General features: G+C 41.0%; 1 protein-coding gene across 1 annotated transcript in view; it reads right to left on the bottom strand.

Moving 5' to 3' along the window:
• Window positions 1-16,334, bottom strand: part of GNS (glucosamine (N-acetyl)-6-sulfatase) — a 230,871-nt gene that overhangs the window by 187,170 nt on the left and 27,367 nt on the right. The gene's annotated exons all lie outside the window — the stretch shown is intronic.

Genomic DNA, 16,334 nt, shown 5'->3' with positions numbered 1-16,334 from the left:
TTTTACTTGTGAATGAAGAAAGTGAGAGTGCTGCACATCTTATCTCCTTAGTCCATCCGTATAGATAGTCTCAGACTATTTGCTACGAGAAAGTATTGTTTCAACCCACACAAGATTTGCACAATTCACCCTTTTTGCTCGTCTAAAGTCTGCTTTCACTCTCTTTAGGTATTGTTAGTGACGCAAAGAACCAACTGTTGACACAACCTGAATACGACGTCATGCCACCATGAAAGCGAGACCATACCTAAGCCGCAGTGTGATCACAAATATAATGTGACAAAATTGGAGAAAAGAGCTGAAGGAGAAAGCACCCATTTAAAAAAAAAGGTTAAACTGCCTGCTTTATCAATTAAAGTGATAGAGCAGAGATGTTATAATTCACCTAATTATGACAATTTTACACAGAAATTACTTGTGATACAATCTACAAGAAATGACAAAATAAGTATTAGGCTCTATGTTTTTAAGAGATTCACCAATGAAGTCTTGATTTAGATACTGCATCGTAAAAGTATGCAGAAATGTTAGAACTAGATTTCTGATAAAACCTAACAGTCAATGAGTTAATGTGAAGGTTTCACATTTTAGTAATGAGAGTACTCGGGTTTACATAAACGTGACAAATAAAGTATAACACATATAATTTCTTATGCCATAATAAAGTTGCTTCTTGTGTTACGAAAAAAAGATAACACTGGAATGTGTAATGTGAGCACTGACAAGGACTTGGAAAATAGCTGCTACAAGCAGGTGTATTGAAATATATTTCGAAAAAGTTATCATTGATGTGTTTTCTTAACCTCGTATTGCTGAAACGACATCATGGGCCCGATGTAGGTAAATCTATATTTACCACTTCATAAATACCGAATCATACCGATTCGGTATTTATGAAGTGGTAAATTAGAGGGGGGGGGGAGATGTAGGTATTTCAGATTCGGTAAATACCGAATCTGTAAGATTCGGTATTTACCGATTCTGTAAAAACCGATTCGGTATCCCCCATTGATTCCTATGGGCCTTGAAGCCCATAGGAATCAATGGGCATTACCGATTCGGTATTTACCGAATCGGTAAATACCGATTCCAGCAAGGGTGCAGGGGGTGTCACTTTGACACCCTCTAGCACCCCCAATACTGGCTTGTGTGCCATGTGGCACACAGACATGCCCTAACGGCATGTCTGTCTGTCACATGGCATAGGTGTGCATGCACACATGTGCATGCACACCTGGATTCGGTATTTTAACCCCAATTGGATTGGGTGGTAAAATACCGAATCTGAAAGGCCTGTGGGACTCAGAAGAGTCCCACCTACATCTGGAAGATACCGAATCGGTAAAAATACCGATTAGGTATTTTACAGATTCTGTAAATTTACCGATTCGGTAAATATACCGAATAGGTAAATACTGGCCCCCTACATCTCAAAGTGCCAAATACCGGAATTTGCCACCTACATCGGGCCCATAATGTGTAAAAAAAAAAGGACTTGTGGGATTTTACGTGAAGTGATGATGACTTATAAAAAATAAATGTTGTGAGTACCTTATGCTTATACAAATTAATGGCAGTATATATCACAATGATATTTAATGTTTAAATGGGAAATTAATGCATTATTTTGTGTAACGCGAGATCCATGTTTTAGCACAAATTCATCATACAGAAGCTGTATTTCATGAAGGCCTCAAACTTTGCTTCTGTTCCTAGTATGAGCTAATAAACTGAATAGTCTAAAGCCTAAGGAACTTTTCGTGAAGTTTCCACTTGTATTCTAACACTCAATCGTCTCATTCACTTTTGTAGCTTACTTCTCTAGACTCGCAACAAAAGTGTTACTTCTTAATGGCAGGCATCGCCTCATCCAATTTAAATGTCTTAATACGGTGCACTACACGCCAGACAGATTCTATCGATATGGCATAAGAGACCCTGCATCCTGTTCTAGCTGTGCAGAGCCGGAGGCCGGGTTTCTGTACGTCACCTGGTTCTGCCCCAAAATTTTAGATTTTTGGAATAAAGTATACCGGACCCTTCATGACATAACTGGTCTACCATTGGACCCCGACCCGTTCCTAGCACAGTTGGGGTACAATCAAAGTACTGTTAAACGTGTAAGGCGACTAGTGGCGATTGGTCTGTTGCTAGCCAAAAGCTGGGTAGCCATGCAGTGGCCCTCCTAGAAGAATAGAGGATTGGACAAAAGATATGATGTATTCTAACACTCAGACAGAGGTATACAGTGAATCATTACCCCTGAGAACTGACCCAAAAGTTTTTGGAGCCTGTTCCAGCAATATTTGATTGGCAAAGAGGCAGGGGAGCCTGAGGGAGTGGGTGGTGCTGAGGCAGACATCCCGCATGCCAATCCAGGTATTGGGAGAGACATACAGGTTTTTTGGATTGTGTGATATGGGTCAAATCAGTGCCAATCTAATATTGTACAAACCAGTATGTCAACTGGAAGTGCTCCGGCATAACTAATGTATATGGACCGTTTCTTTATTTCCCAGTGTACTATGTAACTGTGTCAATGTGCCCCGCACGGTGTTCATGACTGGACTGGGAGTGTATTGTATTTGTGTTATGTTAACCAAAATGCAATAAATACAATTAAAATAATGCTTGAGAATAGACTGACAAGAGATGAGCGCATGAACTCGCCTACTTTCTAAATGCAACAAACAATCATACAACATAACTACAGTGGTCCTTAGGAAATCGCAAGAAATTGATTACTTAATTCTTCCGGATAGGTGTACTTTTTACTTACTACATCATCTCATCCTATCGAGAGTGACCAATGGGACATGGTGGTGTGACAAATTTGGTGATGTCAAGGGGTGTAAACCTGGAATCGATGGAGTATAATTGCCTAATTTTGAACTAAGAGGCGTCTCCCCTTTACACATCTTGCGGTACAGAGACTGACGATTTGGGATCTCCAGAACAAGCAAACTGTGACGAAATACTGCATTTGCTGTGGCTGTTATGCATCTTAGTGGGACCTTTTCAGCTGATAGGATCCTTAACGAAGTGGCTGCAGTTCTGACAGAGGCAGGTAAGATCTGTCTATTGAACTGGAGCTGGTCATTGGAAAAATTGCTGAACTTTCCTACTGGGTTGGCGTGAGATTGAACGGATGGCTTTTTCAGGTCTCGCGTAGCACTGTAGTACAACGGGCTGCTCGCTCTGCGAGACCTCTTGTGAGCAAGGAGATTTCAGTAGGGGACTTGAAGCCCCGCTCCTCATTTTCATTGGCTGGCGTCACCGTTTATGCTAAACGGTGGCCTGCCATTGGAAATTAGGTTTTTAGGCCACTGCCCCTTCTCCCTTTAGTCAGGCCCATCTGGCTCGTCTGCTTTGTGGCTGTCGCAAAGCAATTTCCTATCTTTAAGGGGTCTATCTGTTTTCACTCAGGTGCGCGAAAATAGATGGCCCCCTATCTTCCCACATTGGCGAGCGCTGGTTTCCCCTTTTTTCACGTTTTTGTCCCTGTTCTGTTACCTTTGGCCCAGTTCCGTTACTTTTAGCCGGTTCTGTTGTTCTGTTACTTTTAGCCGGTTCTTTTACTTCCGGCCCGGTCCTTGCCTTTGGTCCAGCTGAGTCCCTCTAGTTCACGCTCTTGAGGCCCCATCCAGGCTGCAGCGCTCACTCCCCATACCTTCATCGGTGCCCCATACCTCACACCCCTCACTCTCAGGACTCTCTCCCCCTCTCTGGAAGACTTCAGGGTTATCGGTCCAGGCTCTTCCATCGCTCCTTATCGCTCTGCATTCACCCCTGTCCTGCTCCGCACCCTCTTCCTGTACCTCCCACCCCCCCTCCCCCCCCCCACCTCCCTTCCCTAACCAACCCCTCCCGCCTCCTCTTCTCTCCGGCACCAGCTCTCGCAGCCGGCGCATTCCTCTCCGTGGTGGAGCAGTTGTTATTTTCTTATTCGCGCAGGAGCAGGAAAAGCCTAGCTGAGCACAAATAACGGATTTAATTAATTAGATTTAACAACAAAGCTGAGAGAGTTCATAATGCATATTATCATTGACTGGCGCTGTTATACCGGAGCCGCCCACCACCAGACATTAAATAGTTTGTGTCTGCTATGTGACTGAGATTATGGATGTAGACTCTTAAAAGTACACAATGACAGAGGAGTAAATGCCGGAGGAGTAACAGGGCACAACAGGAACAGCTACCAGCTCTGTGTTTTAGCGAGCATGCTTGGTCATGTCGCGAGGACACTAGGACTGCAGTGCGGATCCCTCCTAGTGCCAAAGCCAGGACACTGACCACCACTTCCTGAACCTAGGAAAGGACAGTAAGTGTGGGAAAAGAAGGGCATTCCAGTGCCGGATAGAGCTGGAAAAATAAGGGTGGAGACAAACACATGCAGAAAAAGAATTTAAGCGCACAAATAATAACAAAAGACATAAATAACTAAAGTAGCTGTGTTTGTGTGGTCATTTGCTTGCGAGTACTAATACCGCTACACTACATTGAATTCCTATATTTTAGACTACAGGAAAGAAGGGCGTGCCTGATAATTGGGCATCCGCCGGTTTAGTCAGGCAGGCTTTTTTTGAGGTAACCTTCAGTCCTGAATTCCGACGGTTCAGAATGATCCCGTCTGACGTTACAACTCTGTCACATGCCGAGGCGTTGGGGCTACTTTCAGTATGGCTGGCAGAAGTGCTGCTGCTAACTTAGAATGGTGGACTGAGCTGACTGGTCGTTGCTGCAGTCGCAGGGCATACCCACAACGCTCCCCGTCAATATCACATGACAATATGGGCCAAAACTGCGGGAGACGGACTGCCCCTCTGGTGTTTCCCAGATAGTCTTCAAGCAAGGGTGGGCTGCCATGACCTCACCACCCCTCACGGCCTCTTGCAATTCACGGCCTCCAACAGTGTGGGGCTGGATTTAACTATTTTTGCCAGGGTTTACTTTGGATCCCAGTCCGGCACAGCTTAAATGGCTAGAAATAAGATCACTAATGACTAGCACAGAAACATTTCTTTTATGATGGTGCAGTACGTACTCTTTACCCATGTTCATCTTTCTCACAGCTGGTTCAGAATAGCATGTACTGCACTCAAGGCCTAAAAACATTTGAAACAGTAAAACTGAAATAAACGCAAAATGTGACAAAGCCAATAGGTCTCGTTTTTTTGATATATTGACTCTGCCAATGCAGTGCAGCACGGTGTGTGTGTGTGGGGGGAAAAAGAACAAGCATTTGCAATGCAATAGGTATTGCATTACTGAAAGTTTGAGCTACTGGCATTGAAAATAATAATGAAACACCAACAGCTTAAACTTTCAGTAATGCAAGACCTAGTGCATTGCAAATGCTTGTTTAATTGGTCTTGGATATAAACCCCCCCTCGGCTGAGGAAGATAGATCTCTTAAATATTGCATCTCAAATATATGTGAATGCTTATTAAATTTTATCAATTTAAAGCTAAGTCTTTATGCTAATCCTTTGATCCTTAAACTAAATAATATACACATTTCCTCTGCTGGTTCGGTTTCATTTATTTGGTTGTGGCTAAAACACATTTATTTACTGGTCAAAGGATTTGGGTGTGGGGGGGGGGGGGGTTTACAAGGGAGCTGTTTCTGTTATTGAATATTAGCAATTATAGAGTCAAGGTCCTCATATGATAGTTGCTCATTCTCTTGGTATTCCAATCCCTTTCAGCACAGCACAAGATCAATCGGAGGAGCTATGTGATTGATATGGTAGCTGAGATTATTAGAGATACAGAACCAAATTTGAATTAATTGAAGTAATTTATGAGGCCCACCACCTAAACGCTACAACAGTTTTTCTGATAGAGTGTCGGATGGTTATTGTCTGGCAATATTGGGATATTAGGGGGGAATGTGTACTAAGAGCATTACAGATTTGCCAAAACCCAAAGTTCTGTGATCCTTTTGACCGAATGCCAGTTCTGAAGACGACAAGACGAGTGGTGTGAGTATCAAAAGGGTTGTGAAATATTGTTGTTAAATGAGTACTAATACGAATTGGTAGAGAAATGTTTTAGTGTTTTGGGTAGAATGGGGTTGGTGTATTGAAGTTGTTATCCGGAACGAAGTGGCCTAAGATGCCAGGATATACATCGAAGGGTGGTCTAAGTGTGGCATACGCTAAGTAAGTTTGTCTGCTGTTTCGAAGATGCTGTGCATGAGAAGTCATCTGCAGTACCATCAGAGAAGGGAACTTTGTAAGAGTGTGAACATTAGAAATCGTTGAGATTTTTCTCAAGTGCACTGAGATCAATCGTATGGATTTTTCAGGTGAAGTCGAGCTGGTCGAGTTTTCGCTTAGTTTGGATGAATAAATTCTGGTTGTGTGGAGATCTATAATTTCTTTTATAGCTGCATTTAGTGAATTGTTTAAGATTAGAAGAGAAAAGATTGGATTGTGAAGGGTGGGGGGGGGTCAGGTGCTGTGAGGAGTTGTTCTGACGTCAAAGTGTCGCAATGCGATCGGACAGTTGGTGTAGAGCTGCGCTAGGATTGGTTGAGGGTGCTAGAGAGAGCAGTGCAGGGATTGGAAGTTAGAACGGCAATAAGGAAGTGTATTTCTTTGGAAATATGAATGGAATAATTATAAAGGACAATAAAATATTCTGTTTTGAATCATGAAAATTTTAAAAAGCCCAAAAAACACTGACACATGGTGATGTGCCTATTCCAACTAGAGAGGGAGTGCCCGTAGCAACTGAAGGCACGCCTGCCTTGTACATGTCTTTAGAGAAAGGATATCATACATGTACTTGATTAGAAAATTGGATGAAATACACAGAGAAAGATGGACCTTTAGCTTTCCCTCAATATGGTACCTTTAACATACGAATTCCTGAAAAATTAAGGAGACAGATGAACAATATTAAGCCATCACCAAGACCTATGCAATTTGAAGCTCTTGAAGAATGGGAACATGTGGCCCATCAGGAAGAAAAGGAGAAATATAAGGGCCGATATAAGAATACTTTAAATAAATATGAAGTGGGACTCTCAACAGAGGATATCGAGAAGGAACATTGCAGAGGGAGCACTAATGCATCCTGTATTAGTTACAGACAAGAGTGAGGGAGATAAATGCAGAGAGAAGAAGAAACATCTAGAAAACCCTCAAGCTCTCATATTAGCTAATGAGAATGGTGAGGAGATCGATGATGAATTTCTGAGTGAGTTATTGATGAATTGACCACCACCATATAATGAAGAACAGTCACAAACAGGATCAAATCCATTTACGGGAATTCAGCCAGCTGCACCTGCATCACCAAATAGCTTACATTTTGTAACTACTTTCCTGACTGAAGAGCAAACGCTTAGAGGAGTAGGGTTTAGTAACCCCTTATTACTAAATGCTCCAGATGCTCTTTCAGTTCCAGTAACCATAGGGCATGTGGTTCCATTGTATCAGTCAGGTAAGTGAGGCCAGCAAATACGTGCATTAACTGTTCCTACTGGATTGGGGGGAGCGAATAGTGTTTCACAAGAACTTACTAGAGATCAAATGAATTTCAATTTGGCATACTCGAATGTGAATACCTCTTAACAAAGGAATGGATCAGGAGCCAGTGAAGGGATCATTTAAACTGCTGTGTAACCTAATCAAGTTAGGACAAATTAATTATCTAATAATGGAGAGGGAATTAAGTAAACCCCTAAGAGAGGACCACAGGCTATAACGGGAAAAAATGAGAACTCGAGGTTCTGAAATTTGTGTCACTCCACAGATTGAAGGAGCAAGTGGAGGATCACTTGAGGGTGATTAAATCAAATGGTAGGGCCCACCCCACATGAACTCAATGAGTGGATTAAGGACATTGCACCTTCCACTTTTGACAACGGTAAAAAAAAGAACAGGGAACTCCAGGGGGGGGGCGGGGGGAATTCAAGTGGAGATTCACTCGATGTAGCTAAGCGGAAGGTGGAATTGCAAGAAATTATTTTGGGAACCATCAGTCCAGGAAGATGTGTCAATCATTGGGATGATGAATTGCTGTTCATATGTAAGAATATCACAAGCAGAGCTAGAAATACTCATAAGAAACTGGCTGAGGCTGCACAGAAATATAGGGTGGACATACAGAAATTGAAAACATTACAAAAAACGTATCTGTTGGATTTCAGTGATAAAGATCTTCAGGGTCTCAAAACTCAGAAACAAAAATATTTCCAATGAGAGAAGTGCCAGGAGGAGGGTATGTTCATGTTCCTTGAACTAGACCAGATATATTGTCCTTTACAAATGATTTCACAAAATTAAGTGAAAAAACAATTGAATGGTATAGACAGTTTGAGATATTTGTGAAAGTGGCAAACGTTTTATTGAACGATCTAGATAACCCATTTTGGTCCCCAGTGACTTATGGACTGAGTGTAAAACTGCAGTAGATTGGCCAGAAACAGAACCTGCAAGGGATTCGAAAACTGGTGCACCATTAACTGAAGTACTTCAAAAATACAATCAGGCCATTACTTATTTAAAGGGAAACATTTCTCCAAAGGAAACTGATAGAACGACACAAGAATTAAAAGAGAGAGTGCATGCGTATTCCGAGAGACTTCTTCCGGCATCTAAGCAATATAGTGGAATGGAAAATGTGTCAGGGAAAGATATGACATTTTGTATATTGATTTGTGTATGGATTAAGACCTGAAATAAGTGAAATGATATAGCAGCATTTGATTTGTTGGCAGATCGAGCCCATACATTAGATTCTTCGGTAAGCAAAGTATTGTAGAGTTTAAGTGGATTCTAAGCATAAGAGATTAAAGGAAAAGTGGATGTTGGCTCAGATGAAGGCAGCAAAGAATGGTTAAGTGGGAGTTGGTAATGATTGTACTGTTTTAGAACAACGAAATATTCAATCAAATAATGCTATGCAAGGAGTAGCATTAGGACAGCAACAAATGTGACTACACAAGGCAGAGGACAAGGGGCTTCAATAGAGATGTTGAAAAAGACTAACCCATGTCATATTTGCGTCAAGTTCTGGCATTGGAAGCGCAAGTGTAGGTTCAATCCACTGAATCAGATGAATGGGCAGATAAAGCAATAAAACTATGCAGGCCCAAACAGGTGATGTGATGCAGAATCAGCAGACTCAAAAACAGAAAACTATTTCATTTGACTATGCCACAAGCTCCAATGCATCACATGAATGGTCTGGTGCAGAAATATAATGTGAACATGGGTATTCATACAAATGATAAGATTGACCTAAACCCGGAAGTAACTCAACGATACAGATTGATGACAGTGATTCAGATTTATTCCAATAGTTGTGCCTGAGAGGGGAGGAGGAACGGTGCTTGGCGTATTCTTAGAAGTAGACCAGAGTGGTCCTTATGTGGATGCCAAGGTGAACGGAACCTTCATTTTATTTCTAGTTGATACTGGTGCTACCCATTCCACTGTGAGAACAGAGTAAGTTCCCAACCTACCCCTCACTAGAAAAAGAATTTAAGTGTGGGAGTCTTTAATCGAATCATATCGACTCCAGTGTCAGAACCTGGTAAGGTACAAATTGAATCATTTGAGGATTTGCACAAATTTGTGATATGCGATTCTAGCCCTGTAAACCTTTTGAGTCGAGTTATATGGTGCAAATTGAATTGTTCAATCTATTGTACTCAGAAAGGAAGAGAGTTTCATACTAATGATAAAGATATTGTATTCAAAATGGCCAAACAAAGGACTGAAATTTGAAGGGTTGTTTCCTTTATTGACAAGTGATGATTTTCCACTAAAAGTGAGAGCCACCGTATTACCTGAAGTTTGGGATTGCACCAGAAAATATATTGGACTGATCACGGGAGTGGCTCCTATATGGATCACTTTTAAACCAAATGCAGAGTTTCTACGAGTTCCATCATATAATTGAGTCACAAAACTATTGCTGAAATAACACCTCTGATTGAGTCAGATTGAACAGGGAATTTTGAGAGAGATCATGGGAAGCCCATGCAATTCACCTATTATGGGAATTCAGAAACCAAATGAAAAGTATAGGATGGTTTAGGATTTGCGCGTGGTTACTCACATTGCGATACCATGTTGTCCAATCGTGCCAAATCGAGCTGTGATACTATATCAAATTCCATGTGACGCTGAATGGTTTTCTGTTATTGTTCTGAGTCAAGCCTTCTTTTCCATCCCTTTGCATCCGGATACCAAATGTTTATTAAGTGTGTCTTGGCATGGTGCCGAGTTCCACAACGGTTTACAGAGAGTCCATCCATTTTCAATCAGATATTGAAAAAGAACTTGGAATCATTGGTAATGCCAAATCATTCCGTTCTAGTACAGAACAATGACAACCTGTTGTTAATGGCAGGTACTCAGGAGGCTTGTATTCGTGACACTATTGCCTTACTGAATCATCTGGCAGTGAGTGGGCAGAAGGTATCCCCAACAAAATTACAATTCTGCAGGAGAGAAGTCCTTTACTTAGGACATCAGAGTGAGAACGGAGCCAGAAAGGTGCCACAAGATGAGATTACTGTAATTTTGCATATGAATCAGACTAGCACACAAATGAAGTTCGCATGTTTCTGGAAATGGTTGAAAATTGCCGCCAGTGGATTCCATTTTTTCCATTGACAGCCAAGCCACTTCAGAAGCTTAAGCACAAGTATGTGTCAGATCCAGTTCCATGGAATGATGAATGCATGCGCTCTTTTAATGAACCGCAAGAGTTTGTGTTGAGCTCCAGCATTGGGAATGCTCGACTTTAGCAAAAGCTTTACTCTATTTTGCAGTGAGCGTGATGGCTGAACAATGTCCATTTTAACGCAGATGCATGGAACTGCATGCAGGCCTGTTGCCTACTTTTCAGCTACATAGGATCCAATAGCTGCAGCATTGCCTGGATATCTAAAGCCAGTTGCTGCCACATGTGTGAGCTTGGAACAGTGTGAGAGCATCACGATGGGTCATCCGTTGAAAGTGCATGTACCACATTCTGTTGAAATTTTGCTTACTCGTACTCTAATGCAAAATCTCAAAAGTAGCCGGCTAAGTATGAACAGGTGATTTTGGGTGCAGAGAATGTGTTATTGGTGAGATGTAGGAGTGTGAACCCAGCTATATTAATTCCCTGGCCAGACAATGAAGTTGTGATTGATGAAGCAGATCATGATGGTTTGGATGTGACTGAGTTAAAACAAAGCCCCGACCAGATATCCTGGATGTTCCATTGCCTGAATCAGATAATGTCTTGATTGTGGATGGATCGTGTTTAAGAGAAGCAGGAGGAAATGTAAGAGCTGCATATGCCATCTGTACAGATATGGAGTGGTGGAAGCTTTGTGGTTGCAAGGGGTGTACTCAGCCCTGGTGGCTGAGTTATTCACACTGACCAGGGCTTCTAGCATTACCTAACAATTGAGAGTCACCATTTTCAGGGACAACAAACATGGATTTTGGGATGTCCATGATTTTGGACAGTTGTGGTCTCAGCGTGGGATTATGACCTTTTTGGGTTCACCCATCCGAAACGGAGGAGCGTGAAAAATCAACTGCTGTTATTACAATTGCCAGCCCAGATTGCAGTTGTAAAATGTCCTGCCCATTGACAGGGGAATGATTATGCGACTGTCGACAACCGTTATGCGAATGAGACCATGTGCTATTGCGCTCTAAATTCTTATATGTTCAATGGGGAACCATTAAAAGAACAACCTGATGTAAGAGAATGCAGGCTGATGTTTTCAGTTGTGAAAACATGGGGGGGAATAAAAGCATTATAAGATGAAGTGTCAGAAACAGAAAGACAGGGATGCTTCAAAGCAGGTTGCACACAAAGGCAAGATGAGGTGTGGATATACACAGACAGAAGACCAGTTTTACCGGATAGTTTGTCACCAATGGCAAGAAATACCATGGTTCTGCACAAGTTGCAAGAGATGCTATAATGCGTCTTTTTCTACAGACATGATTTAACCCCTGATTCCGAGCTGTGGCAGATGTATTGTGCCAGAGTGTGCAATATGTCAACAACAAAATGTGAGAAAGAAGACACAAGTCACCAAGAGCCATGTAGGAAGATCTAGAGCACCCTTTAATAGGATGAAGCTTGATTGTATTGAGATGCCCCCTTGCAATGGACTAAAATGCATTTTAGTGATTGTGTGTGTTTTTTTTGTTGGGTGGAAGCCTACCCAACTAGGTGAAATGACTTTCTAACTGTAGCAAAATTACTCCTTAGAGAGCTTATACCACGGTTTGGATTTCTGACCTTTTTGGAATTGGACAGGGGACTCACTTGAACAATGAGGTGATGAGGATGCTTTGTGCATTATTACAAATTGAGCAGAGATTACACTGTCCATACCAATCGGAGGAGTCTGGAGTGGTCGAGCAAGTGAATGGAATGCTCAAGTCGTGTTTGGCAAAGGTGTGTGCGCCCACGTCTCTGAAATGAAGTGATTCTTCGCCCTTGGTGTTGATGAGTTTGAGAAGTAGACCAGACAAAAGAACTGGACTGTCCCCCACACAAAACCATTATTGGGAGGGCTATGAGACAGGCTACAGTCCCCGCCAATCCATTAGTGAATCTAACTGATGATTTGGTACTCAATTACTCTAAAGGATTGACTGATGTGGTCTGTTCTGTGTCTCAGTAGGTTGGGGAAGCTGCCATCTCACCATAACAGGAGCAGTGCCATGACCTGTGTGCCGGTGACTGGATCCTAGTGAAAAAACACATGCGTAAATTGTGTTTGGAGCCTCGTTTGTGAAGGTTGTATCATTTGATCCTTGTTACTACAACTGATGTCAAATTTAGTGGTCTACCTAAATGGGTGCATGCAGCCTACCTTCGCCGAGTCCCATGCCCCTTGCAAATACGGTGCCTGTAATGGATGTGTCGGTGGTCATAATGAGACATCCAACTCAGGTCAGTCACAGAGTAGAGGGGGCGCTAGCACTGGTTAAAATGAGGGTCCTGGTAGGTAACAAGGGTCATGCGGAGAGGTACCCCACTAGGCAAATGTTGATCCAAGTGTTGTGAACAAGGCAAGTGAAAAGCAAGTGAATAGTGGAGACTGTTGGCCTACAAGAACTAACAGATTGTGGCACATATTGGCGGACGGAAGAGTACCCCTAACTGTAATCGAAGTCTCAAGTTAATCTGAGCAAAGTGATACAGAAGATGATGGACCAACAGTGACAAAATCAAAAAGAGCTAAAGTACCAAGTCGGAGATATGCTGCTACTTATCTAGCAGCAGCAAATGACTGAGAGAAAGTATTTCAAGCTTTTTGCTTCAAGAATTTAAACTCACAAAAAAACACCTTGAGAGAATGTTGCTATAAAGGATATTTTGCAAAGCAGTAAAACGAAAGAAATACCCTATGAATAACTGAAGAGACAAAAATACCCTGTATTATGCAAACTCGCGTTATAAGCATTCTTGAAACGTCAGAGAGACAGGAGATCCAAACCCAGTATCGTTAAGACGTAAACTTATGCGTCCTTGCTTCTTGGCTGCTTTTTCTATAATTCTTCTATTGTTGCTTTTTGTTTGAAATCTTCCTCATCATATTTATGTGAAGCATGACATTAACCCTACCCCTGTTACTAAACCGTTGGATGAAAAGAATGATGGAATTGTAACTAATAAGTCTTTACATCATGATCAATCTATTAATGATTTTTCTTTAAATGTCTTTCCTAAACGTCTGTACAAATATGTGGACACTATGGAAGCTAGTGATTGGTATGTGTGCACCTACCTTGGCATCAGAAGGGGTGACTTACCATCACCTGCCACTTACTTATGGCATTTCTTGTAGTGTGATAACCAGTTTATTCTATTGCAAAGGGAAATCCCTATATTATGATTTGATCTTTTCAGAAATACCTATTAAGAAAAAGCTGAATATTATACCTGATAAATTAACTGCTGACGAATGGGTGAATTCTTCCAACCTACACAAAGTATAGATACAGTATATACACATAGGCATAACTTAACTTGTACGTTACATACTGTGCAAAAGGTTTTTATCAATTCAGTTGATGATAGACGTGAGGAAATAAAGAAAAGGCTGAAACACAATCAAAGGGCACACCAGGAGGGTGAAATTAAAAAGGGTTATGCACACTCGGCTATGGCATCATAGAAAAGCTATGCATATTGAGGAGTAAATACGGAATTTAACAATACATTTGTTGGTCCCAGTGAATGTGATCATACCTTCCAAATTCTGGGGGGAGGAGGGGTTAAATCTTGGAGGATCTGATCCTGTCTTTCCAGGGGTGTACTAGATTTGTGGAAAAAATGCCTATTATAGGTTACCAAAACATTGGTATGGATGTTGCTATATGGGAATAGTATTTCAAAAATTGCATTATGTGGGAAAAGCTAGTGGAACCAATTAATTTAAACACACTCATTTTAGGAGAGGAATAAGTGCTGCTGAAATAATTGGGGATATTTTTGGTGCAATAATACCACCAGTTGGGGTGATTCTAGATGTTCACAAAATTCGCAAACTTTCTGCTGTAATTGATCGCTTATCGACTTATCAGCAGGAGGTTTCCTCGTCATAGATACTTAAATGGTAGCTATAAGATTTAGGGTTTTACAAAACAGACTTGCATTAGACATCCTGCTTGCAAAAGTGGGTGGAGTCTGTTGCATGCCAAAACTCCAACTGTGCTGTACTTTTATCCCTGACAAAAGCAAAGATTTGCAGGTATATATCAGCAGTATTACTAATTTGGGAAAAGATATGACAGAATTGAAAGCTGATGGTGACTGGGAATCTATTAGTACAGGATTTACCACTGTGGGAAAATGGTTTGCAACCTTGGGAGGTAGTTTAGTGGGGAAAATATTAACACTCGTACTAACGATTGCTATTTGTGTATTAATAATAAGATTGATCATCAGATATTATAAACGTGCAAAACCTGAGAAAGAATCTTAAAGTATAAAGAGAAAGAGGGCAGAAATCGAATAGGAGAATAGACAATGTGGATATTACAATGAATTTGAAGCCTTAGAAAAAACTAGGTTAAAGCTTATGAAGATACCCGCCTTATAAGTGTGACATCAGATAAAGATAAGAGTGGCTCAATTTATCATCAAATCATTCACCTATTTACAAGAATTTTACACAAAAATGATTTGTGACACAATGTACATAAAAAGACAAAATGAGTATTAGGCTCTATGTTTAAGAGTTTCACCAATAAAGTCTTGATTTAGATACTGAATTGTAAAAGCATTCAGAAATGTTAGTACTAAATTTCTGATAACACCCAACAGTCAATGAGTTAATGTGAAGGCTAATACTTGGCAGATGGCGGAACCTTCATAGAACTGCACCTGATCCAAAATTACCTCTATTATAATTTGTCCCCTCTTTTTCAGACAGTGAAACGGGGATCAGGCGCTATATGGACTGAGGGGACACGACGTCTGGGCTTCGAATGTCAGTGATAACTTCTCTTGCGAAATTTGGTGGAGAAGTAAGGAGACACCTTGAGATACATTTCTATTCACTATTTGAAGGTTTCATTGGATAACTTCAGTATTGACTTGAGACTGCGAAACAGACCCCAACTATTTGGTCTTCACCACACGACCACACACACCGCCAAGGATTTGATATTCTATTCTTGCCCTGAAGAAGTCCCACCCGGGACGAAACGCGTCGGCTGTTCGTTTTCTTCTGTTGACAAATAAATGAATCAAACAAGACCTCTGGACATCACTATTTGTGCTTTTACGATAATCTTGTTTTTCTTGCACACTTGTAATTTATGGTGCACCTGTGCTTTTTTCATTACTAGTTAATGTGAAGGGTTGACATTTTAGTAACAAGAGTACTCATGTTTAGACAAACGTGACAAACACAGGGAGTTTTCAATGCCAGAATAAAGTTGCTTCATGCGTTACGAAAAACGAATAATAACACTTGAATGTTTAATGGAGGCACTCCCAATGACTAGGAAAACAGCTGTTACATGTAGATGTATTGAGATTTATTTTGAAAAAGTTATCAATGATGTGTTTTCTTAACTTCGTAATGCTGAATGACATATAGTGTGTAAAAAAAAAAAGAGGACTTGTTGGATTTTATGTGATGTGATGGTGACTTACGAAACATTTAGGAGTACCTTATTCTTTTAAAAAGAAGCAGAAGAAAGTACACAGAACAATTTCCTGTGTGCACAGAGTAACATCTTTTTCACCTTTTATGGTTTCTCCTGAAAAGTCAGTCTTAATATCAAGGGTATGGAAGGAGTATTTTAAAAATATACAAGTATAATTAATGATGAAACATT

This window comes from Lissotriton vulgaris, chromosome 1_1 (genome assembly GCF_964263255.1).
Source record: "Lissotriton vulgaris chromosome 1_1, aLisVul1.2, whole genome shotgun sequence".
In the NCBI taxonomy this organism is placed as follows: domain Eukaryota; kingdom Metazoa; phylum Chordata; class Amphibia; order Caudata; family Salamandridae; genus Lissotriton; species Lissotriton vulgaris.
The sequence above is the reverse complement of the archived record's forward strand: the minus strand, read 5'-3'. Positions and strand labels throughout refer to the sequence as shown.